The sequence below is a fragment of the Pongo pygmaeus genome, chromosome 12 (genome assembly GCF_028885625.2).
Source record: "Pongo pygmaeus isolate AG05252 chromosome 12, NHGRI_mPonPyg2-v2.0_pri, whole genome shotgun sequence".
NCBI lineage: Eukaryota > Metazoa > Chordata > Mammalia > Primates > Hominidae > Pongo > Pongo pygmaeus.
This window is the reverse complement of record NC_072385.2, coordinates 16,969,581-16,992,608: the sequence shown is the minus strand read 5'-3', so window position 1 is coordinate 16,992,608 and position 23,028 is coordinate 16,969,581.

The window sequence follows — 23,028 nt, the reverse complement described above, 5'->3', positions numbered from 1 at the left end:
GGGGGTGAGACTCTGCCGTGAGATCATTTGATGCTTCATAAAGAATTTCATTGAAACCCTGAAACTTTTGATAGGTAATTACAGTCAGGAAGCCCAGCACATATGAATTCTATATTTGCAATCCACACTGAGGTCACCCCGCAAACTGCCTTCAGAAATAGGTTGGGGGGGCTGTCTTATTAAAACTGAATTTCCGCTCTCGCTGGTATGGCCTGTCCGAGGAGAAAACGGGAACAGATATGGCCGGGGACACCTTGAGAATCTGGCTGTTCCCTATCTGCCATCACAGTAGACACAACGGGATTTCAGCATCATCTTCTGAGGGAAGCGGGGAGGCCGCACAGCCATCGTGGACGAGGAATTGGAATGAAATCTCCTTCACCTCCTCTGGGTCTCTCGGTCCTCTTCTAACTCATTGCTGAAGTCATCCACTGCTGCACACTTAATTGTTTATTTAAATGGGATAACTGGCCGGGTGTGGTGGCTCACACCTGTCATCCCAGCACTTTGGGAGGCCGAGGCGGGCAGATCCCCTGAGGTCAGGAGTTTGAGACCAGCCTGGCTAACATAGTGAAACCCCACCTCTACTAAAAATATAAAAATTAGCCAGGCGCAGTAGCACGCAACTGTAGTCCCAGCTGCTCCAGAGGCTGAGGCAGGAGAATCGCTTAAACCCGGGAGGCGGAGGTTGCAGTGAGCAGAGATGGCACCACTGCACTCGAGCCTGGGTGACAGGGTAAGACTCTGTGTCAAAATAATAATGATACTAATTAATAAATAAATAGGATAACTATGCATTGCCATGTTCACTGAGGTAAGGAGATCAAGACATTCCTAATTGTATCTTGTAACTACAGCATTCTCTGCACTGTGGATACGGTTCTGGGTGGCCAAGCCTGCTCCTCTCCTTCTCCAGGGTGTGAGCTTGAGCCTCTTTCTTCCATTCTCTATTCCTCATGTGTTCTCCTGGCTCCTCTGTCTCTCCCTTCTCTCTCGCTGCACCTTGTTTTGAGAGGGAGTCTCGCTCTGGAGATCACGCAGGAGTGCAGTGGCATGATCTTGCCTCACTGCAACCTCCGCCTCCCAGGTTCAAGCGATTCTCCTGCCTCAGCCTCCTGAGTAGCTGGGATTACAGGTGTGTGACACCACGCCCAGCTAATTTTGTATTTTTAGAAGAGATGGGGTTTTGCCATGTTGGCCAGGCTGGTCTCGAACTCCTGACCTCGAATGATCCCCCTGCCTTGGCCTCCCAAATTGCTGGGATTACAGGCATGAGCCACCGCGCCTGGCCTGCTGTTTTATTTTAAAGACAGAGTCTCGCTCTGTCACCCAGGCTGGAGTGCAGTGACATGACCACAGCTCACTGCATCCTCCACCTCCTGGGCTCAAACAATCCTCCTGCCTCAGCCTCCCAATTAGGCGGGACCATTGGTGTGGGCCACCACACCCAAGTAGCTGGGACTCCACACTCCTGTAGTCCCAGCTACTTGGGAGGCTGAGGCAGGAGGATGAATTTTTTTGTATTATTTGTAGAGATTATTATTTTGTATTATTTGTTGCCCAGGCTGCCCTCAAACTCCTAGGCTCAAGCTATCTCCCCACCTCAGTCTCCCAAAGTGCTGGGATTACCAGCACGAACCACCACACTCAGCCCATCATTTTTAATTCTATTTTTCATATATGTGATTTTATTCCATTTTTCACATATTATATTTTTACATATATCTATTTTTCACCCATACATGTAGAAAATCTCTAAAGTACACAATAAAAAAGACAAAATTCTTCCCCACAAATCTTCTCTTCTTCTCTCCTTCCACACAGACATGCTTCTCATTTTGGGCATGTTTGCACTGTATAATTTTCTTTTTGCTGTGATTTCTCCTTGCTCATTTTGACTTTGTAACACTTAGTAAAAAATGCAATGCCTGGATCCAATGGGATGGGCATTTTCTTTTCTTTTCTTTTCTTTTCTTTCTGTTTTTTCACTTTTGTCGCCCAGGCTGGAGTGCAGTGGTGCAATCTCGGCCCACTGCAAGCTCCGCCTCCCGGCTTCAAGCGATTCTTCTCCTTCAGCCTCCCCAGTAGTTGAGATTACAGATGTACACCACCACGCCCAGCTAATTTTTTTATTTTTAGTAGAGACAAGGTTTCACTGTGTTGGCCAGACTGCTCTCAAACTCCTGACATCAGGTGATCTGCCCACCTCGGCCTCCCAAAGTGCTGGGATGACAGGTGTGAGCTACTGTGCCTGGCCTATTTTATTTTTTATTTGTTTATTTTATTATATTATTTTTTCTTGAGACGGTCTCCTTCTTCACACCCAGGCTGGAGTGCAGTGGCTTGATCTCTGCTCACCGCAACCTCCACCTCCCTGTTGGAGAATCAAAGAGATTCTCCTGCCTCAGCCGTCTGAGTAGCTGGGATTACAAGCGTCTGACACCACACCCAGCTAATTTTTGTATTGTTAGTAGAGACGAGGTTTCACCATGTTGGCCAGGCTGGTCTCAAACTCCTGACCTCAGGTGATGCACTGCCTCGGCCTCCCAAAGTGCTGGGATTACAGGCGTGAGCTACTGCGCCCAGCCTATTTTATTTTTATTTATTTATTTATTTTTATTATATATATATTTTTGAGACAGTCTCCCTCTTCTCACCCAGGCTGGAGTGCAATGGCCCGATCTCGGCTCAATGCAACCTCCACCTCCCGGGTTCTAAGAGATTTTCCTGCCTCAGCCTCCTGAGTAGCTGGGACTACAGGCGCCTGACACCACACCCAGCTAATTTATGTATTGTTAGTAGAGACGGGGTTTCACCATGTTGGCTAGGCTGGTCTCGAACTCCTGACCTCAGGAGATCCGCCCACCTCGGCCTCCCAAAGTGCTGGGATGACAGGTGTGAGCCACCACGCCCAGCCAAGAGAATGGGCATTTTCAAAGCTTCTGAGTTTTCAACAAAATCCTCTCCCAGCAAAAAATTTTCTTGTTGTGTGCGGCCTCTGGAGGACCTTCAGGGCACAAAAGCATTATGCAATATAGAAAATTCAAGTGGGGTCTCCTTGTTTTAAAGAAAGTATTTCTGTAATCTTTATTGAAATCGAACGTGTTCTTTTGATTCCGGCCATTTATTTTGAACCGTTTGACTTTTTCACTGGGGGAAACTTCATGTTTGATTTGAAACAGCCCCATGTGTACTAATGATGCTTTGGTTTAGAATGTATTTTCCATGTGGTCTCTGAACTTCCCTTTAATTTTGTATATATTTTGTGGCACACAGATATCTTGGATTTTTTTAATGGAATAAATTTGAAAAACCACCTCTGTCACGTCATAAAATCTCAGTGTGTTACTTATTATTATTATTTTATTTTATTTTCTGAGACGGAGTCTCACTCTGTGGCCCAGGCTGGAGTGCAGTGGTGCAATATGAGTTCACTGCCACCTCCACCTCCTGGGTAGAAGCAAATCTCCTGCCTCAGCCTCCTGAGTAGCTGGGATGACAGGTGCACGCCAGCACGCCCAGCTAATTTTTTGTATTTTTAGTAGAGACGGGGTTTCACCACATTAGCCAGGATGGTCTCGATCTCTTGACCTCGTGATCCGCTCGCCTCAGCCTCCCAAAGTGCTGGTATTACAGGCGTGAGCCACCGTGCCCGGCCCTTTGTGTTACTTCTCGTTACTGATCTGTCTGTCTGTTTACGGGATCCTGCCTTACAGCTTTCATTGATTATTATCTTTATAAAGGAGTTTCTTGTCTGTTCTTGCTGAGACCTGATTTTCGCTGGTTTTTAGGAAATAAAGAAATAAATCAAGAGAACTTTGGAAAATAAATAAATAAATAAAGAGAACTTTAGGAAATAAATGAATAAAGATAACTTTTCCTTCTGAGGTATGAAGACCTCCATGACCAGGATGTGGAAAGACTCACCAGTTATACCTGGTTCTGTTGCATTGCAAACGTCACACAAGGTGTCTTGAACCACAAAAGGAAGGGACAGGGGATTCTTATTTTATTTTATTTTATTTATTTATTTATTTATTTATTTATTTATTTTTGAGACAGAGTCTAGGTCTGTCGCCCAGGCTGGAGTGCAGTGGCGCGATCTCAGCTCACTGCAACCTCTGCCTCCTGGGTTCCAGTGATTCTCCTGCCTCAGCCTCCCGAGTAGCTGTGATTACAAGCACCTGCCACCACGGCCAACCAATATTTTGTATTGTTAGTAGAGATAGGGTTTCACCATGTTAGCCATGCTAATGTTTCTACAGAAACATTTGGAAATCAGTGTACTGATTTCCAGACCTGAAAAAGAAAGTTTCTGCAGGGATTAAGGCTGTATTTTAATTTGGGAAATACTGATATATTTACAAAATGAAATCTATACATCCCACGGGACCACAGGCTTCTCTACCTTTTATTCTTTTTTTTTTTTTTTTTTTGAGATGGGGTCTCGCTGTGTCGCGCAGGCTGGACTGCAGTGGCGTGATCTCAGCTCACTGCCCACCTCCTGGTTTCACACCATTCTCCTGCCTCAGCCTCCCATGTAGCTGGGATGACAGGTGCCTGCCATAACACCCGGCTAATTTTTTGTATTTTTAGTAGAGATGGAGTTTCACTGTGTTAGCCAGGATGGTCTCAATCTCTGGACCTTGTGATCCGCCCACTTCTTAAAGCATTCTTTTTGTTCCATTTTGTTTTGATAGAGTCTCGCTCTGTGGCCCAGACTGGAGTGCAATGAATGGCGTCATCTCAGCTCACTGCAACCTTTGCCTCCAGGATTCAAGCAATTATCCTGACTCAGTCTCCCGAGTAGCTGTGACTACATATGTCCACCACTGCTCTCAGCTAATATTTGTATTTTTAGTACAGACGGGGTTTCGCCACGTTGGCCAGGCTGGTCTCAAACTCTTGACTTCAGGCGATCCGCCCACCTCAGCCTCCCAAAGTGCTGGGATTACAGGTGTGAGCCACCATGCCTGGCTAATTTTTGTATTTTTACTAGAGATGGGATTTTGCCATGTTGACCAGGCTGGTCTTGAACTCCTGACCTCAAGTGATCCGCCCGCCTTGGCCTCCCAAAGTGCTGGGATTATAGGCGCCCACCACCACGCCTGGCTAATTTTTGTATTTTTAGTAGATACAGGGTTTCGCCATGTTGGCCAGGCTGGTCTCGAACTCCTGACCTCAGGTGATCCGCCTGCCTCAGCCTCCCAAAGTGATGGGATTACAGGCATGAGCCACCGCACCTGGCCAAAGCCTTCTTTCATTTGCTTCCTGAGTACCCTTCCTGAGCTTCCTGAGCAGGCAGGGAGAACCACTTGGACAGTTACACCACAGGTGACAGCTCTGTCACCGAGACTGGAGTATAGTGACAAGGTCTATGCTCACTGCAACCTCCGCCTTTCCGATCCAGGCGATTCTGCTGCCTCTGCCTCCCGAGTAGCTGGGATGACAGGCGCCCACCACAACCAGCTAATTTTTGAATTTTTACTACAGACCGGGTTTCACCATATCCGAGACAGGTCTCAGTTCATTTAGAAAGTTTATTTTGCCAAAGCTGAGTACGTGCACCCATAACACAGCCTCAGGAGGTCCTAGTGACATGGGGCCAAAGTGGATGAGGCACAGCTTGGCTTCATACACTTTAGGGAGACATAAGGTCTCCATCAATATATGTAGAAGAGGTATATTAGTTCTGTCAAGAGAGGTAGAGACAACTGAAAGCAGCGAGGGGGCCTCCAGCTCAGAGGTGACTTTGAATAGAACGGGAGGCAGCTTTACCCTCCTCGGTTTCCAGCTTCCATTTTCCCTTTAGTTTTGTGATTTTGGGGACCTCAAGATGTTTTTCTTCTGCATTTCCCGCCTTCTCTACTCAAAGGATTCTTTCACGTGCCTGCAAGACTAGCAGTTGTCTCTCTAGTCACTCAGGGTGTTTATTATTGACTTTACTCCTGGGCATTTGATATTTCCTTGCGATGATCACAGCCATTTTTATACTGATATGTACTTATATTTATATGCATATGTATTATATTTTATAAAATAATTGAAATACAAAGTAAAATATAAATAACATTAAAATTAAATTGTATTTATTATATATTTACATTATATTATATGTATATATGTATTTATATTTATATGTATTTATATTACATGTATTTACATTTTATAAGATAATTAAAATATAACTAAAAAAACAAATAAAATTAAAAGTAAATTATATGCTTATATGTATTTACATTATTATATATGTATTTATATTTATGTCTATATTTATTTATTATATATTATAAGATAATTAAAATATAATTAAAACAAAATATAAATAAAATTAAAATTATATGTATTCACATTACATTATGTGTATACATGTATTTATATTTCTGTATTTATATTATATGTATTTATTGTTTTATAAGGTAATTAAAATATAATTAAAATAAAATATAAATAAAATTAAAATTACATTTACTATATGTATTTACATTATACTATATGTATATATGTATTTATACTTCTATGTACATATTATAGGTATTTATTATATTATATATGATGAGATAATTAAAATATAATTAAAATAAAATATAAATAAAATTAAAATTATATTTATTACATGTATATACATTATATTATATGTATATATGTATTTATATTTATATGTATATATTATAGGTATTTATTATATTTGATGAGATAATTAAAATATAATTAAAATAAAATATAAATACAATTAAAATTATATTTGTTATATGTATTTACATTATATTATATGTACACATGTATTTGTATTTCTATGTATTTACTATATTTTATAATTAAAATATAATTAAAATATAAAGTTAAAATTATATTTATTATATGTACATTATATGTATATACATATCTATATTCCTATGTATTTATTACATTATGTTTCATAAGGTTAACATACAATTAAAATAAAATATAAATAAAATTAAAGTATAATTAAATTATATTTATATTATATGTATTGTTATATGTATTTGTTATATTATTTGTATTTATATGTATTCATATTTATATGTTTTATATTTCACATTTCCATTTTATGCTATTTTTAAAATTTTTCATTATTTCTCTTCCTTTTTTCTTTTTTTTGTGGGACAGTCTTGCTCTGTCATCCGGGCTGGATTACAGTGACAATGTCTCTGCTCACTGCAACCTCTGCCTTTCTGATCCAAGCGATTCTCCTGCCTCAGACTCCCAAGTAGCTGGGATGACAGGCGCCCACCACGACCAGCTAATTTTTGTATTTTTAGTAGAGACAGGGTTTCACCATGTTGGCCAGGCTGGTCTCGAACTCCTGACCTAAGGCGATCCACCTGCCTCAGCCTGCCAAAGTGCTAGGATTACAGGCTCAAACCACCGTGCCTGGCCCCTCTACTTTCTTCACAAACTTGCTCTCACTTTACTCTATGACCTCACTCTGAATGTTTCTTGTGCAAGAACCAGGAACCTCTCTTGAGGTCTGGATCAAGACCCCTTTCTGGTAACAACACTGCGTTTGAAAAACCTCTATCTCTGAGATTTGAGTAGGTACTCCACCTCCCGCATGGCATGGCCGGCCTTCTCTCTCTTAAATCCTTTGTCTACAGCAATGCTGTGAGTCTTTATTCAGCAGGCAGGAAGAACCACTTGGACAGTTACGGCACAGCTTAGAAGGCATTCTTAGAGTCTCTGCTTGGAAAGTAGACTGGCCTCGTGAAAACTCGGTGGCATATACACACCATAGAATACTATGCAGCCATAAAAAATGATGAGTTCATGTCCTTTGTAGGAACATGGATGAAATTGGAAATCATCATTCTCAGTAAACTATCACAAGAACAAAAAACCAAACACTGCATATTCTCACTCATAGGTGGGAATTGAACAATGAGAACACATGGACACAGGAAGGGGAATATCACACCGGGGACTGTTGAGGGGTGGGGGGAGGGGGGAGGGAAATCTTTAGGAGATATACCTAATGCTAAATGACGAGTTAATGGGTGCAGCACACCAGCATGGCACATGTATACATATGTAACTAACCTGCACATTGTGCACATGTACCCTAGAACTTAAAGCGTAATAATAATAAAATAAAATAATAAAATAAAATAAAATAAAAAAGAAAACTCGCTCTGAAATGGTAAGCCTTGCTCTAAGCTCTGAGCTCAGCAGGCTGGTGGTAAACATTGCAGCTGTAAATCCAGGGAGAGCTGTGTTACTGGCAGGAGGAGGGATTTTACAGCCCAGGGGGTGGGGGGAGATTTGAATTTAAAAGACTTTTGCACAAAGCAGGACCCCATGCCCAGCTGCCATCCGTGGGGTCCCCAGCTCCTCTGAGCTTCTCACAATGACTCTGGGCCCCTGGGGACAGCCACAGTGACTTCTGAACGTCCTAGCAAAACCTCTAAGGGTCAGCTGGATGTTAGGAATTGTTTCTTGGGTCCTGTTTTTCCTCCAATAGGGGCCATGAGGCTTTAGCTCTGAGTGTATTTGTGATTGTGGTTAGTTACAGTGTTCTATTTGGGGGAACTGTAATAGTGAAAAATCAGAGAAGGTGGCAGGGAACAGACATTTTGTAGAGTTATCAAATCTAGAGCTGAGAGAAGTTAATGCTTGTCTATTTCAGAGTCTCTCAGCCCAGGCTCTGCTGACATTTGGGGATGGAGGATTCTCTGTGGTGGGGCTGTCCTGGGCACTGTATGGTGTTGAGCAGAGACCCTGGGCTTCACCCACCAGGTGCCAGGACCACCCCCTCCCCAGTTGTGACAACCAAAATTGTCACCAGATATTTGCAAAATATCTCCTGGCGGTAAAATATCTCTGGTTGCCATAGATAGGTAAGTACACAAGTACATACACACGGGGAGGGGCAAGAGATGGGTGGATAGATGATTGATAGATACACAATAAATAGAAAGATAGATGAGACAGATAAATAGATGGTAGATGATGGATAGATAAATATATACATACATACATAGATGGATGGAAGGATAGATACATAAATACTTGGATAGATGGATGGATGGATGGATGGATAGACGGACACATACATACATAAATTGATGGATAGATACATACATACATAGATGGATGGAAGGATAGATACATAAATACATGGATAGATGGATGGATGGATGGATGGATAGACAGACACATACATACATACATAGATGGATAGATACATACATACATACGCATATACATACATGGATAGATGGATGGATGGATGGATACATACATACATACATACGCATATACATACATGGATAGATGGATGGATGGATGGATGGATACATACATACATACACAGATGGATAGATGGATGGATACATATATACATACATGGATAGACGGATGGATGGATGGATACATATATACATACATAGATGAATAAATGGATGGATGGATAGATACATACATACATGAATAGATGGATGAATGGATGGACAGACACATACATACATACATAGATGGATAGATGGATGGATAGATAGATAGATAGATGCACACATACATACATAGATGGATAGATGGATGGATGGATGGATGGATAGATATATACATACATGAATAGATGGATGGATGGATGGACAGACACATACACAGATACATAGATGGATAGATGGATGGATAGATACATACATACATACATACATACATAGATGAATAGATGGATGGATGGATACATGCATACATACATGCATAGATGGATGGATGGATAGACAGACAGACAGACAGATAGAAAGATAGACAGATGATAGATAGATAGATAGATAGATACATACATACATACATACATGAATAGATGGATGGATGGACAGACAGATAGATAGATACATACATACATATATACATACATACATACATACATGCACACATAATCGGATAGATGGAAGGATGAATAGATGGATGGATGGATAGATAGATTGATTGATAGGAAGAAAAATAAATCTTAGGACCCCAAAATCACTAAGCCAAAGGAAAAAGTCAATATGAAAACTGCATCAGGCAAACCTGCCTCCTATTTTATTCGTAAATAAGATCGCTACAGAGATATAAAGATCACATATGTCCCTCACAATCTGTCCACTAGGGAATTCCTACCTATCACCTATAAGCCCCCTCCTCACTTTGAGCTGTCTCACCTTTCCGGACCAAACCAATGCACAGCTTACAATATCACATATTGATTGATGGCTCATGTCTCTCTAAAATGTATACAACCAAGCCGTGCCCCAACCACCTTGAACACCTCTCGTCAGGACCTCCTGAGGCCGTCTCATGGGTGTGTCTTTAAACTTGGCAAAATAAACTTGCTAAATTGATTGAAACCTGTCTCAGATATTTTGGGTTCATGATAGATAGAGAGATGATAGATAGATAGATAGATAGATAGATAGACACATACATACATAGATACATAGATAGATGGATGATAGATGACATGACTGGAGAGATGATAGATGATATAGGTGGATATATAGATGATAGATTAGTGATAGTGGAAAGATAGATAATAGATACATAGATAGACACATAGACAGATAGATAGATATGCATAGATGAATGGATAGATAGATGATAGTTTGGTAGGTAGATAGATAGATAGATAGATAGATAGATAGATAGATAGATAGATGAAATGGATAGATTATAGGTAAATAGACAAATAGATAAGATGAATGGGTAGATAAAGAGATGTGATGGATGGATAGATGATAGATAGACAGATAGATAGATAGGGCAGGGCGCGGTGGCTCACACCTGTAATCCTAACACTTTGGGAGGCCAAGGCGGGCGGATCACGATGTCAGGAGATCAAGACCACAGTGAAACCCCGTCTCTACTAAAAATACAAAAAATTAGCTGGGCACGGTGGTGGGCGCCTGTAGTCCCAGCTACTCGGGAGGCTGAGGCAGGAGAATGGTGTGAACCCAGGAGGTGGAGCTTGTAGTGAGCCAAGATTGTGCCATTGCACTCCAGCCTGGGCGACAGAGCGAGACTCTGTCTAAAAAAAAAAAAACAAAAAAAGATAGATAGATAGATAGATAGATAGATAGATAGATAGATAGATAAATCAAGATGGATGGGTAGTTGATAGACAGATGATGAGATGGGTAGATAAACAGATGGTAGATGACAGATTGATAGGTGATAGTAGATAGATGGACACACGATAGATAGATAACTGATAAGGTAGATAGATGCTGGATCTATAGATAGATTGATTGACAGATGATAGAAAATAGGTAAGTAGATAGATGATACATAGATAGATAGGAAGATAGATGAGATGGATGACTAGATAGATAGATACATAGATAGATAGGTAGATAGATAGATAGATATAGATGATAGATAGATACATAGATAGATAGATAGATTCACAGTTAGACACTTAGATGGATACATGGAAGGATGAATGGATGGATGGATGGATAGATAGATGTGATGGATGAATACATAGATAGGTAGGTAGATAGATGAGATGAATGGATAGATGATTGAAAGACAGATAGATGTTAGATAGATAGATAGATGATAGGCAGGCATTTAAAGTTAAATTGCATTCCAGAACCTCTCTCAGTAGACCTAGAGAATGCCAAAACCCAATCCGATGTTGTCAGATAGTTTAAAGTATGAATTTTGAAAGAGTTTGACACCCAGGATGCCGTGAAGCTCTCAGAGAATCTCCAAATTCGCAGATGATAACCCTGTTGAAATACAGAAGAGAAGCCGTCCATGTTGAATGTAGTAAACTCCACTCTCCCTTTAGAAGAATCCTTGAGTTCTTTGCGTTTCAACTTTTTTTTAAACGTTATCTCATCACACAGAATGCAGAAACCATCAAAAGCGCATGTAAACATTCGATTAGACTTGATGTGTTTCTGTTGAAATCCATCAGATAAGCTTAAACCATGATTAAGATCCTTTAATTTTTCTTTTTTTTTTGGACATATGTTTCCTTCTAAACAGTCTTTCTGCACTTATCAGCGTTTTGTCAACGGCGTGTCACATGCACGGTTAATTTCATTTGCCTCCATGCCGTTTCAATCTTCCCTTGATAACGAAGATAGATTTATAAACCCCACTTACCATTGTGTTTTCCTTTTGCCGAAAGCGATGTAAACAAATCAGAAACACAACGGAGATTTGGGAAATAGGAGAAAGAGACAGAAAAGAAGGAAAGGAACAGAAATACAGCCGATGTCCCACAGACGACAAGTTGACTAGAGTTCTCTTGGAGAGCTGTGCCTAGCTTCACACGGCATGTCTGTTTGCTGCGCACGTGTGTGATGAGATGTGTGGACAAGGACTGAGAAATACAAAAGAGATGGGTTAAAATCAGACTCATGGAGGCTGGGCATGGTGGCTCACGCCTGTAATCCCATCACTTTCAGAGGTTGAGGTGATAGCATCACTTACCCCAGAAGTTTGAGACCAGCCTGGGCAACATAGCAAGACTCTGTATATATAACTCTGTTCTCAGGCTGCTAACAAAGACATACCTGAAACTAGGTTATTGATTGATTGATTGATTGATTGAGACAGAGTTTCGCTCTTGTCACCCAAGCTGGAGTGCAATGCTGCCATCGCTGCTCACTGCAACCTCCGCCTCCCGGGTTCAAGTGATTCCCCTGCCTCAGCCTCCTGAGCAGCTGGGATTACAAGCACGTGCCCCAACGCCCAGCTAATTTTGTATTTTTAGTACAGACAGGGTTTCTCCGTGTTGGGCAGGGTGGTCTTGAACTCCCGACCTCAGGTGATCCTCCTGCCTCGGCCTCTCAATGTGCTGGGATGACAGGCATGAGTCACTGCGCCTGGCCTGATACTGGGTAAAAGATAAAGGAAAGAGGTTTAATGGACTCACAGTTCCATATGGCTGAGGAGGGCTTCACAATCATGAAAGCGTGTGCAGGGGAACTGCCCTCTATAAAACCATCCGATCTCGTGAGACATCTTCACTATCATGTGAACAGCAAGGGAAAGACCTGCCCTTGTGATTCAGTTACTGCCCACTGGGTAAGTGCGATGACACGTGGGAACTTTGGGAGCTGCAATTTGAGATTTGGGTGGGGACACAGCCAAACCATATCGCTGCGTCTACAAAATATTTCCTTCTTTCCTTGCTTTTCCTTCCTCTTTCCTTCCTTCCTTCTCTCTCTCTTTCTTTCCTTCCCTCTTTCTCTTTCCTTCATTCCTCTCTTTCCCCTCTCCCTTCTCTTCCTTACACTTCCCTTCCTTCCCTGTCTTTCTTTCCTTTCTCTTTATTTTTCCTTCCTCTCCTTTCTTTCTTTTTCTTTCTTTTCTTTGCCTTTCTCTCTTTCTTTTCTTTCTTCCTTTCCCTTCTCCCTTCTCTTCCCTACCCTTCCTTTCCTTCCCTCTTTGTTTTTTCTTTCTTTCCTTTGTTTCTCTTCCTTTCTCTCTTTTTCCTTCCTCTCCTTCCTTCCTTTTCTTTTTCTTTCTTTCTTTTATTCTTTCCTTTTTGTCTTTCTTTCTTTCTTCCTTCCTTCCTTCCTTTCTTTCTTTTCTTTCCTCACTCTGTCACCCAGGCTGGAGTGCAGTGGCACAATCTCAGCTCACTGCAACCTCCACCTCCTGGATTCAAGTGATTCTCCTGCCCCAGCTTCCCAAGTAGCTGGGATTACAGGCCCAGCTAATTTCTGTATTTTTAGTAGAGACGGGGTTTTACCATATTGGCCAGGCTGGTTTCAAACTCTTGACCTCAGATGATGCACCCGCCTCACCCTCCCAAAGTGCTGGGATTACAGGCGTGAGCCACCATGCCCAGCCTTACATTTTTATGTTTTATACATAAAACATAATTGCCAACTAAAGAATACCTAAAGCCCACCTATGACTCATAGGAACCCACTTTGAGATGTTTCATCTTTAGGGCCGAAACAAGGTATACCTTCTATGTATTGATTTATGATTTTACCTACAATTCCTGTCTCCCTGAAATATATAAAATAGAGCTGTAGGTCGGGCGCGGTGGCTCACACCTGTAATCCCAGCACTTTGGGAGGCTGAGGCTGGCAAATCAACTGAGTTCAGTTCAAGACCACCCTGACCGTTTCTACTAAATATAAAAATGCCCAGATGTGGTGGCGGGGGCCTGTAATCCCAGCTACTCAGGAGGCTGAGGCAGGGGAATCGCTTGAACCCTGGAGGCAGACGTTGCAGTAAGCCGAGCTCATGCCATTGCACTCCAGCCTGGATGACAGAGTGAGACTCCATCTCAATTAAAAAATAAATTAATTAATTAATTAAAATGGAACTGTAACAAGACCTCCTCAAGACACCTTCTCAGGATCTCTTGAGACCATGTAACCCTGGAGCACAGGTGCTCATATAGGTTCAGAATAAACCTCTTTAAATATCTTGGCATAATTTGTTTTATTCTGTCATCAGTAGCAATTGCTGATGATTAGATACACTCACTTTTTCTAGCTAAGACTCCTGATGTTGGAAAAGGCTTCGTTGTCTGGGGTATATAACCTGGAGTTCGTTGTCTCATACTGAGAAAGAATTGAGGACAGGGACAGATGACAGATGTGGATGGGTTAAAGAGTGAAAAGTTTCATGGACAGAAGAAAGGAGAGAGGAGAGCAGCTCCTTGTGAGAAAGACAGAGACAGATAGAGAGAGACAGAGACAGAGAGAGACCGTCAGACAGACAGAGATAGAGAGACAGACAACACACACACAGAAGTCCGAACAGGAGAAAAGAGAGGAGAGCAGCTCCTTGTGAGGGAAAGAGAGAGAGGGGGAGACAGAGACAGACAGAGACAGAGAGACAGACACACACACAGAAATACAGAGAGAGACACAGAGAGAGAAACAGAGAGACAGACACACACAGGGACAGAGAGAGACACACACACACACACACACACACACAGAGGTCCGAACAGAGGAAAGGAGAGAGGACAGCAGCTCCTTGAGGGAGAGAGAGAGAGGAAGACACATATACACACAGACACACACAAGTAGAGAGGTCCAAAAAGAAGAAGAGAGGAGAGCAGCTCCTTGCGATAGAAAAAGAGAGAGACAGAGAGAGAGACAGAGGGACAGAGAGAGACAGAGAGACAGACAGACAGACACACACACACAGGTCTGAACAGAAAAAAGGAGAGAGGAGAGCAGCTCCTTGCGAGAGAGAGAGAGAGAGAGACAGAGACAGAGAGAGAGAGAGAGAGACAGAAAGGGATACAGACCGAGAGATATACAGAGAGACAGAGGGACAGAGAGAGACAGAGAGACAGACAGACAGACAGACACACACACACACACACGTCCAAACAGAAGAAAGGAGAGAGGAGACCAGCTCTTTGTGAGAGAGAGAGCGAGAGAGAGAAACAGACAGAGAGAGAGATGGACAGAGAGGGAGAGAGAGACAGACCGAAAGACACAGAGAGAGACAGAGAGAGAGACAGAGGGACAGAGATAGAGACAGAGGGACAGAGAGAGACAGAAAGACAGTCAGACACACACGTCCCAACAGAAGAAAGGAGGAGAGCAGCTCCTTGCAAGAGAGAGAGACAGAGAGACAGACAGAGACAGAGACAGAGAGAGAAAGGGGGAGGGGTAGAGGAAGGGAGGTAGAGGAAGGGAGGGAGAGGAAAGGAGGGAAGGAGGAAGGGAGGGAGAGGGAGGGAAGGAAGGAGGGAGGGGGAGGGAAAGAGAGAGAGAGACAGAGAGAGAAAGAGAGCCAAAAGGGGGGGAGGCACCTGACCTCTGCAGACTTTATAGTCAGGCTGGTGAAGGCCATGTTTAATTCACGTAGAGCTCAAAGATTGGTTCCATCATGTATGACATCCACAGAGTGCGTGGGGAAAGCCGGTCACCCCACCCTCATCTTAATCAAATGGCATTTCCAGTTGATCGGCGCCATCTTGTCGGCTTTTCTTACTGTACATGTGGTTGACAAAGAGGAGGGAAGATGGAGCCGCCATCTTGAACATGCCTAGACCCTATTTCCTGCCAGGAAGATGAAGCCGCCATCTTGAAGGTGTCTAGCCCCTAGTTCCTGCTGGGAAGATGGAGCCGCCATCTTGAAGGTGTCTAGTCCCTAGTTCCTGCCGGGAAGATGGAGCCGCCATCTTGAAGGTGTCTAGTCCGTAGGTTTTGCCAGCATTCACCCGTACAAGCTCCCAGCTGGCTTGTCTATGTCTGCAGCTCGAATGCAGCTCAATATTACAGACTGCTCTTTGTTAGAAAATGATTTGGGGCTGCTTTTCATTAAAGAGAAAAGCCTTACTAAGGACTTCCATATCCTTACCATCTGCCTAAGTGATTTCTTCTTAACTCCTATATAAATGTCTTTATTTCAATTCTCATAATGCCAAAAAAAAAAAAGCTGAGGCTGGGTCCTTTCTGTAAAATGCATGCAAAATAATTTGCACCCTGTCAACTTCAAGTTCAATATAACTTATAGATCCTCAGCAATGGCTACACAAGCTGAGTCCTACGTAGTGGATTTAGCCACAGTGAATTCATTAATTTACTCACTATCTTTGCCTACATTTTCAATAAACTTGTTTTCTGAGTGACATCTCCTACATATTTTATTACATTGTACTATATTATAATATTTATATTATTTTAACAAAATATGTATACTAACCTGGTATGGCGGCACATGCCTATAATCTCAGCAATTTGGGAGGCCAAGGCAGGAGGATCACTTGAGACCAGGAATTTGAGACCAGCCTGGGCAACATAGAGAGACTTCATCTCTACAAAGAAAAAGAAATATATGTATACTATCTTTAAATGTAGCCAATATCTGCTAATATGAAAATATAGACATATGCAACTAAGGAAGATAAACAAAGTCTGAATCCTAACATAAACTGGTTTAATTTAAAGTCTATAGTGGATTAAAGACTGTATTTACTGTAATTTTATAAATCCCACCCAATGAGTTATAAATTAATAATTTGCTATATTTATTTGTGTGCTGTCTGTGGAATGGAACGGAATGGAACGTGGAATGGAACGTGGAATGGAAGGTGGAATGGAACGTGGAATGGAATGGAATGTAATGTGGAATGTAATGTGGAAGGAATGTAGAATGGAATGGAATGGAAGGTGGAAAGGAGTGTAATCGAATGTGGAATGCAATGTGGAATGGAATGGACTGGAATGTGGAATGGAATGTGGAATGGAATGAAAAGGAATCAGGAAAGCAGTGGAATCGAATGTGGAAAGGAATCTAAAAGAATTGAATATGGAATGCAAAGTAGAAAGGAATGGAAAGGAATGGAACGGAATGGAATGGAATGGAATGGAATGGAATGGAATGGAATGGAATGGAATGCAATGGAATGGAATGGAATGGAATGGAATGTGGAATGGAATGGAATGGAATGGAAAGGAATGTGGAATGGAATGTGGAATTGAATGGAATGGAATTTGGAATGGAATGCAAAGGAATGCTATGGAATGTGGAAAAGAATGGAATGGAATCTGTAAAGGAATGTGGAATGGAAAGTAGAATGGAACGTGGAAAGGAACGTGGAGAGGAACGTGGAGGGGAAAGTGGAATGGAACGGAAAGCGATGAGGAATGGAATGTGGAATGCAATGCAATGGAATGCGGAAAGTAATGGAATGTGGAAAGGAACAGATGGCTATGAAATGCTGAACGGAATGGAATGGAATGAAATGGAATGTGGAATGGAATGGAATGCAATTTGGAATGGAACGGAATGGAATGTGGAATGGAATGAAATTCAACGTGGAATAGAATGGAATGCAATGGAATGTGGAATTGAATGGAATGAAATGTGGAATGCAGTGGAATGGAATGGCACGTAGAATGGAATGGAATGGAATGTGGAACAGAATGGAATGGAAAGTGGATTGGAATGTGGAATGCAAAGGAATGGAATGTGGAATGGAATGTGGAATGCAATGGAATGGAAGGTGGAATGGAATGTGTAATGGAATGTGGAATGGAATGAAATGTGGATTTGAATGTGGAATGCAAAGGAATGGAATGTGGAATGTAATGTGGAATGCAAAGGAATGGAATCTGGAATGGAATGTGTAATACAATGTGGAATGGAATGGAATGGAATGTGGAGTGGAATGTGGAATACAATGTGGAATGTAATGGAATGTAAAGTGCAATGGAATGCTGAATGGAAACTGTAATGGCATGGAATGGAATGTGGAATGGTATGTGGAATGGAATGGAATGGAACGTGGAATGGAACCTGGAGTGGAAATTGGAACGAAACGTGGAATGGAAAGGAATATAATGGAATGGAAATTACAATGGAAGGGAAAGGAAGGTGGAATGGAATGTAGAATGGAATGCAATGGAATGTGAAATGGAAAGGGGTGGAAAGTGGAATGGAAAGAATGGAATGCGGAATGGAATGGATTGGTATGGAATGGGGAATGGAATGGAATCGAATGGAATGGAATGGGGAATGGAATGGAATGGAGTGTGAAATGGAATGGAATGGAATGGAACGGAAAGTGAAATGGAATGTGGAATGAAATGTGAAATGGAATGTGGAAAGGAAAGTGAAACGCAATGAAAAGGAACGTGGAAAGGAATGGAATAGAATGGAATGTGGAATGGAATGGAATGTAGAATGGAATGTGGAATGTAATGTAATAGAATATGGAATGGGAATATGGAATGGGATGTGGAATTGAAAGTGGAATGGAATGAGGAATGGAATGGAATGGAATGTGGAATGCAAGGGAATAGAATGTGGAATGGAATGGAAAGGAATGTGGAATGGAATGGAATGGAGTGTGGAATGGAAGGGAATAGAATGTGGAACTGAATGTGGAATGGAATGGAATATGCAATGGAATGGAATGGAATGTGAAATGGAAGAGAATGCAATGTTGAATGAAATGCAATTGAATGTTTAATGGAAAGGAATGCAATGTGGAATGGAATGGAATGTTGTGGAATGGAATGGAATATTATGGAATGTGGAATGAAAAGGAATGGAATGGAATGCAATATGGAATGGAATAGAATGGAATGTGGAATGGAATGGAATGGAATGTGGAATGGAATTGAATGGAATGGAACGAGGAATGGTATGGAATGGAATTTGGAATGGAATGTAATTGAATGGAATGGAATGTGGAATTTAATGGAATAGGAGGTGTAATGGAAGAGAATGGAATGTGGAATGGAATGGAATGGAATGTGGAATGGAATGTGGTATCTAATGTAAAGGAATGTGGATAGGAATGTGGAATGGAATATGGAATGGAATGTAGAATGTAACGGAATGGAATGTGGAATGGATTATGGAATGGAATCCGGAATGGAAAGTTAAATGGAATGTAATGGAATGTGGAATGGAACATGGAATGCAATGGAATGGAAATTGGAATGGAACTTGAAATGAAACGTGGAATGGAACGTGGAATGGAATGTGGAATTGAGGGTGGAATTGAAAGTGGAAAGGAACGTGGAATGGAACGTGGAATGGAGTGGAATGGAACTTGGAATGGAAGGTGGAATGCAATGGAATGGAATGTGGAATGGAAGGTAGACTGGAATAGAATGGAATGGAATGTGGAGTGGAATGTGGAATGAAACATGGAATGGAATAGAACGGGAAGGGAATGTGGATTGGAATGTGGAATACAATGGAATAGAATGTAGAACGGAATGTGGAATGGAATGGAATGGAAAGTGGAATGGAACGTCGAATGGAATGTACAAAGGAAGGTGGAATGTAATATGCAATAGAATTGAATGGAATGTGGAATTGAATGGAATGGAATGTGGAATGGCATGGAATGGAATGGAATGGAAACTGGAATGCAACATCGAATGGAATGTAGAAAGGAAGGTGGAATATACTAAGGAATGGAATTGAATGGAATGTGGAGTGGAATGGAATGGAATGTGGAATGGAATGTGGAATGGCAAGGAATGGAATGGAATGTAACGTGGAATGTAACGTGGAATGGAATGTAGATTGGATCATGGAATGGAATGTGCAATGCAATGTGGAATGGAAAGTGGAATGGAATGGACTGGAAAGTGGAAAGGAACGTGGAATAGAAAGTGGAATGGAAAGTGGAATGGAATGGAATGGAAGGTGAATCGAATGTGGAATGGAATGGAATGGTACGTGTAATGGAACGTGGAAAGGAATGTAGAATGTAACATGGAATATATTGTGGAATGGAATGGAAAGAAATGTGGAATGGAATGTAGAATGGGTTGGAATGGAATGGAATGGAATGGAATGGAATGTGGAATTGAATGGAATTGAATGTGGAATGGAATGTGGACTGGAATGGAATGCAATGTGGAAAGGAACGTGGAGTGGAATGGAATGGAGCGTGGAAGGGAATGCGGAATGGAATGGAACGGAATGTGGAATGGAATTCGGAAAGTAATGAGGAATGGAATGGAATGGAATGTGGAATGGTGTGTGGAGTGGAAAGGAGTGGAATGTGGAATTAAATGAAATGGAATGAGGAATGGACTTGGAACGGAATGGAATGGAATATGGAATGGAATGTTGAATGGAATCTGGAATGGAATGGAATGGAATGTGGAATGGAATGGTGAATGGAAAGTGGAATGGAATGGAATACATTGTGGAATATAACGTGGAATAGAATGGAATGGAACGCGCATTGAATAGTGGAATGGAACGCGGAATGGATCCTGGAATGGAATGTGGAACAGAATGGAATAGAAACTGGAATGGAATGGAATAGAGAGTGGAATGGAATGTGGAATGGAATGGCATGGAATATGGAATGGAATGTGGAATGGAAAGGAGTGGAATATGGACTGGAATGTGGAATGGAATTTGGAATGGAAAGGAATGGAACAAGGAATGGAATGGAAAGGAATGTGGAATGCAAGGTGTACTGGAATGGAATGCAATGTGAAATGGAATGTGAAATGGAAAGTAGACTGGAATGGAATGGAATATGGAATGGAATGGAACGCAATGTGGAATGGAATGGAATGGAATGTGGAATGGAATGGAATAGAATGTGGAAAGGAATGTAATGGAACATAGAGTGGAATGTGGAAAGGAATGTGGAAGGGAATGTGGAATGGAACTTATTTGAAAGTTTAATGGAATGTGAAATGGAAAGTTGAATGAAATGGAATGGAATGTTGAATGGAACACGGAATGGAACGGAATGGAATGTGGAATGGAATGTGGAATGGAATATGGAATGGAAAGTGGAATGGAATGGAATGTCGAATGGAACGTGGAATGGAATGGAATGGAAAGTGGAATGGAACTTGAAATGGAAAGAGGAATGGAACGTTTAATGGAATGTGGAATGGAGCGTGGAATGGAATGTGGAATGGAAAGTGGAATGGAATGGAATGGAATGTGGAACGGAATGTGGAATGGATTGTGGAATGGATCGTGGAATGGAATGGAATGTAACATGTAAAAGAAAATGGCATGGAACGTGGAATGAAACATGTAATGTAATGTGGAATGTGAAGAGGAATGGAAAGAATAGAATGTGGAATAGAATGTGGATTGGCATGGAATGGAATCTGGAATGGAATGGAATCGAATGGAACTGTATGGAATGTGGAATGGAAAGGAATGGAACGTGGAATGGAACGTGGAATCAAACGTGGAATGGAATGTGGAATGGAAAGTGGAAAGGTATGGTATGGAACGTGGAATGGAATGTGTAGTGGAATCGAGCGCAATGTGGAATGGAAGAGAATGGAATGTGGAATGGAATGTGGAATGCAATGGAAAGGAATGGAATGGAAAGTTTAATGAAAGTGAATTCAATGTGGAATAGAAAGAAATGGAATGCGGAATGGAATGGAATTTTATGGAATGTGGAATGAAATGGAATGGAATGGTACGGAAAGAGGAATGGAATGGAATGGAAGGTGGAAGGGAATGGAATGGAATGGAGTGCAGAATGGTATGGAATGGAATGTGGAATGTAATGGAATGGAATGGAATGGAATGTGGAATGGAATGGAATGGAATGTGGAATGGAATGGAATGGAATGGAATGTGTTATTGAATTGAATGTAAAGTGGAATGGAAAGGAATTGAATGTGGAATGGAATGGAATGGAATGGAATGGAAGGTGGAATTGAATGTGAAATGGAATGTGGAATGGAGCGTGGAATGGAATGAAATGGATCATGGAATGGATGGGAATGGAACGTGGAATGGAATGGAATGGAACATTGAATGGAAAGTGGAATGGAACGTGGAATGGAATGTGGAATGTAACATATAATGCAATGGAATGAAATGTGGAATGGAACGTGGAATAGAATGAAATGGAATGTGTAATGGAATGGAATGGAATATGGAATGGATTGTGGAATGGAATGGAATGGAATGTGGAATGGAACGTGGAATGGAATGGAATGTGGAATGGAATCTAATGGAATGTGGAAAGGAATGTGGAATGGAATGGATTGGAATGTGGAATGGAATGTGGAATGGAATGCAATGGAATCCGGAAGGGAATTTGGAAAGGAATGTTGAATGAAATGGAATGGAATTTGCAATGGAATGTGGAATGGAACGTCAAAAGAATGGAATGGAACGTGGAATGGAATCGAAAGGAACGTGGAATGAAACGTGGAATGGAATGGAATGAAATGTGGATTGGAACGAATAATGGATTGTGGAATGGAATGTGGAATGGAATGGAAAGGTATGTCGATTGGAATGGAATGGAATATGGAAAGGAATGTGGAATGGAATGGAATGGAATGTGGAATGGAATGTGGAATGGAATGTGGAATGGAATGGAATGGAATGTGTAATGCAATGGAATGGAATGTGAAATAGAATGGAATGGAATGGAATGTGGAAGAGAATGGAATGGAATGGAAGGTGGCATGGAATGTGGAATGGAATGTTTTGGAATGTGGAATGGAATGGAATGGAATGTGGAATGGAATAGAAAGGAAGGTGGAATGGAATGGAATCGAATGTGGAATGGAATGGAATGGAAAGTGGAATGGAATGTGGAATGAAATA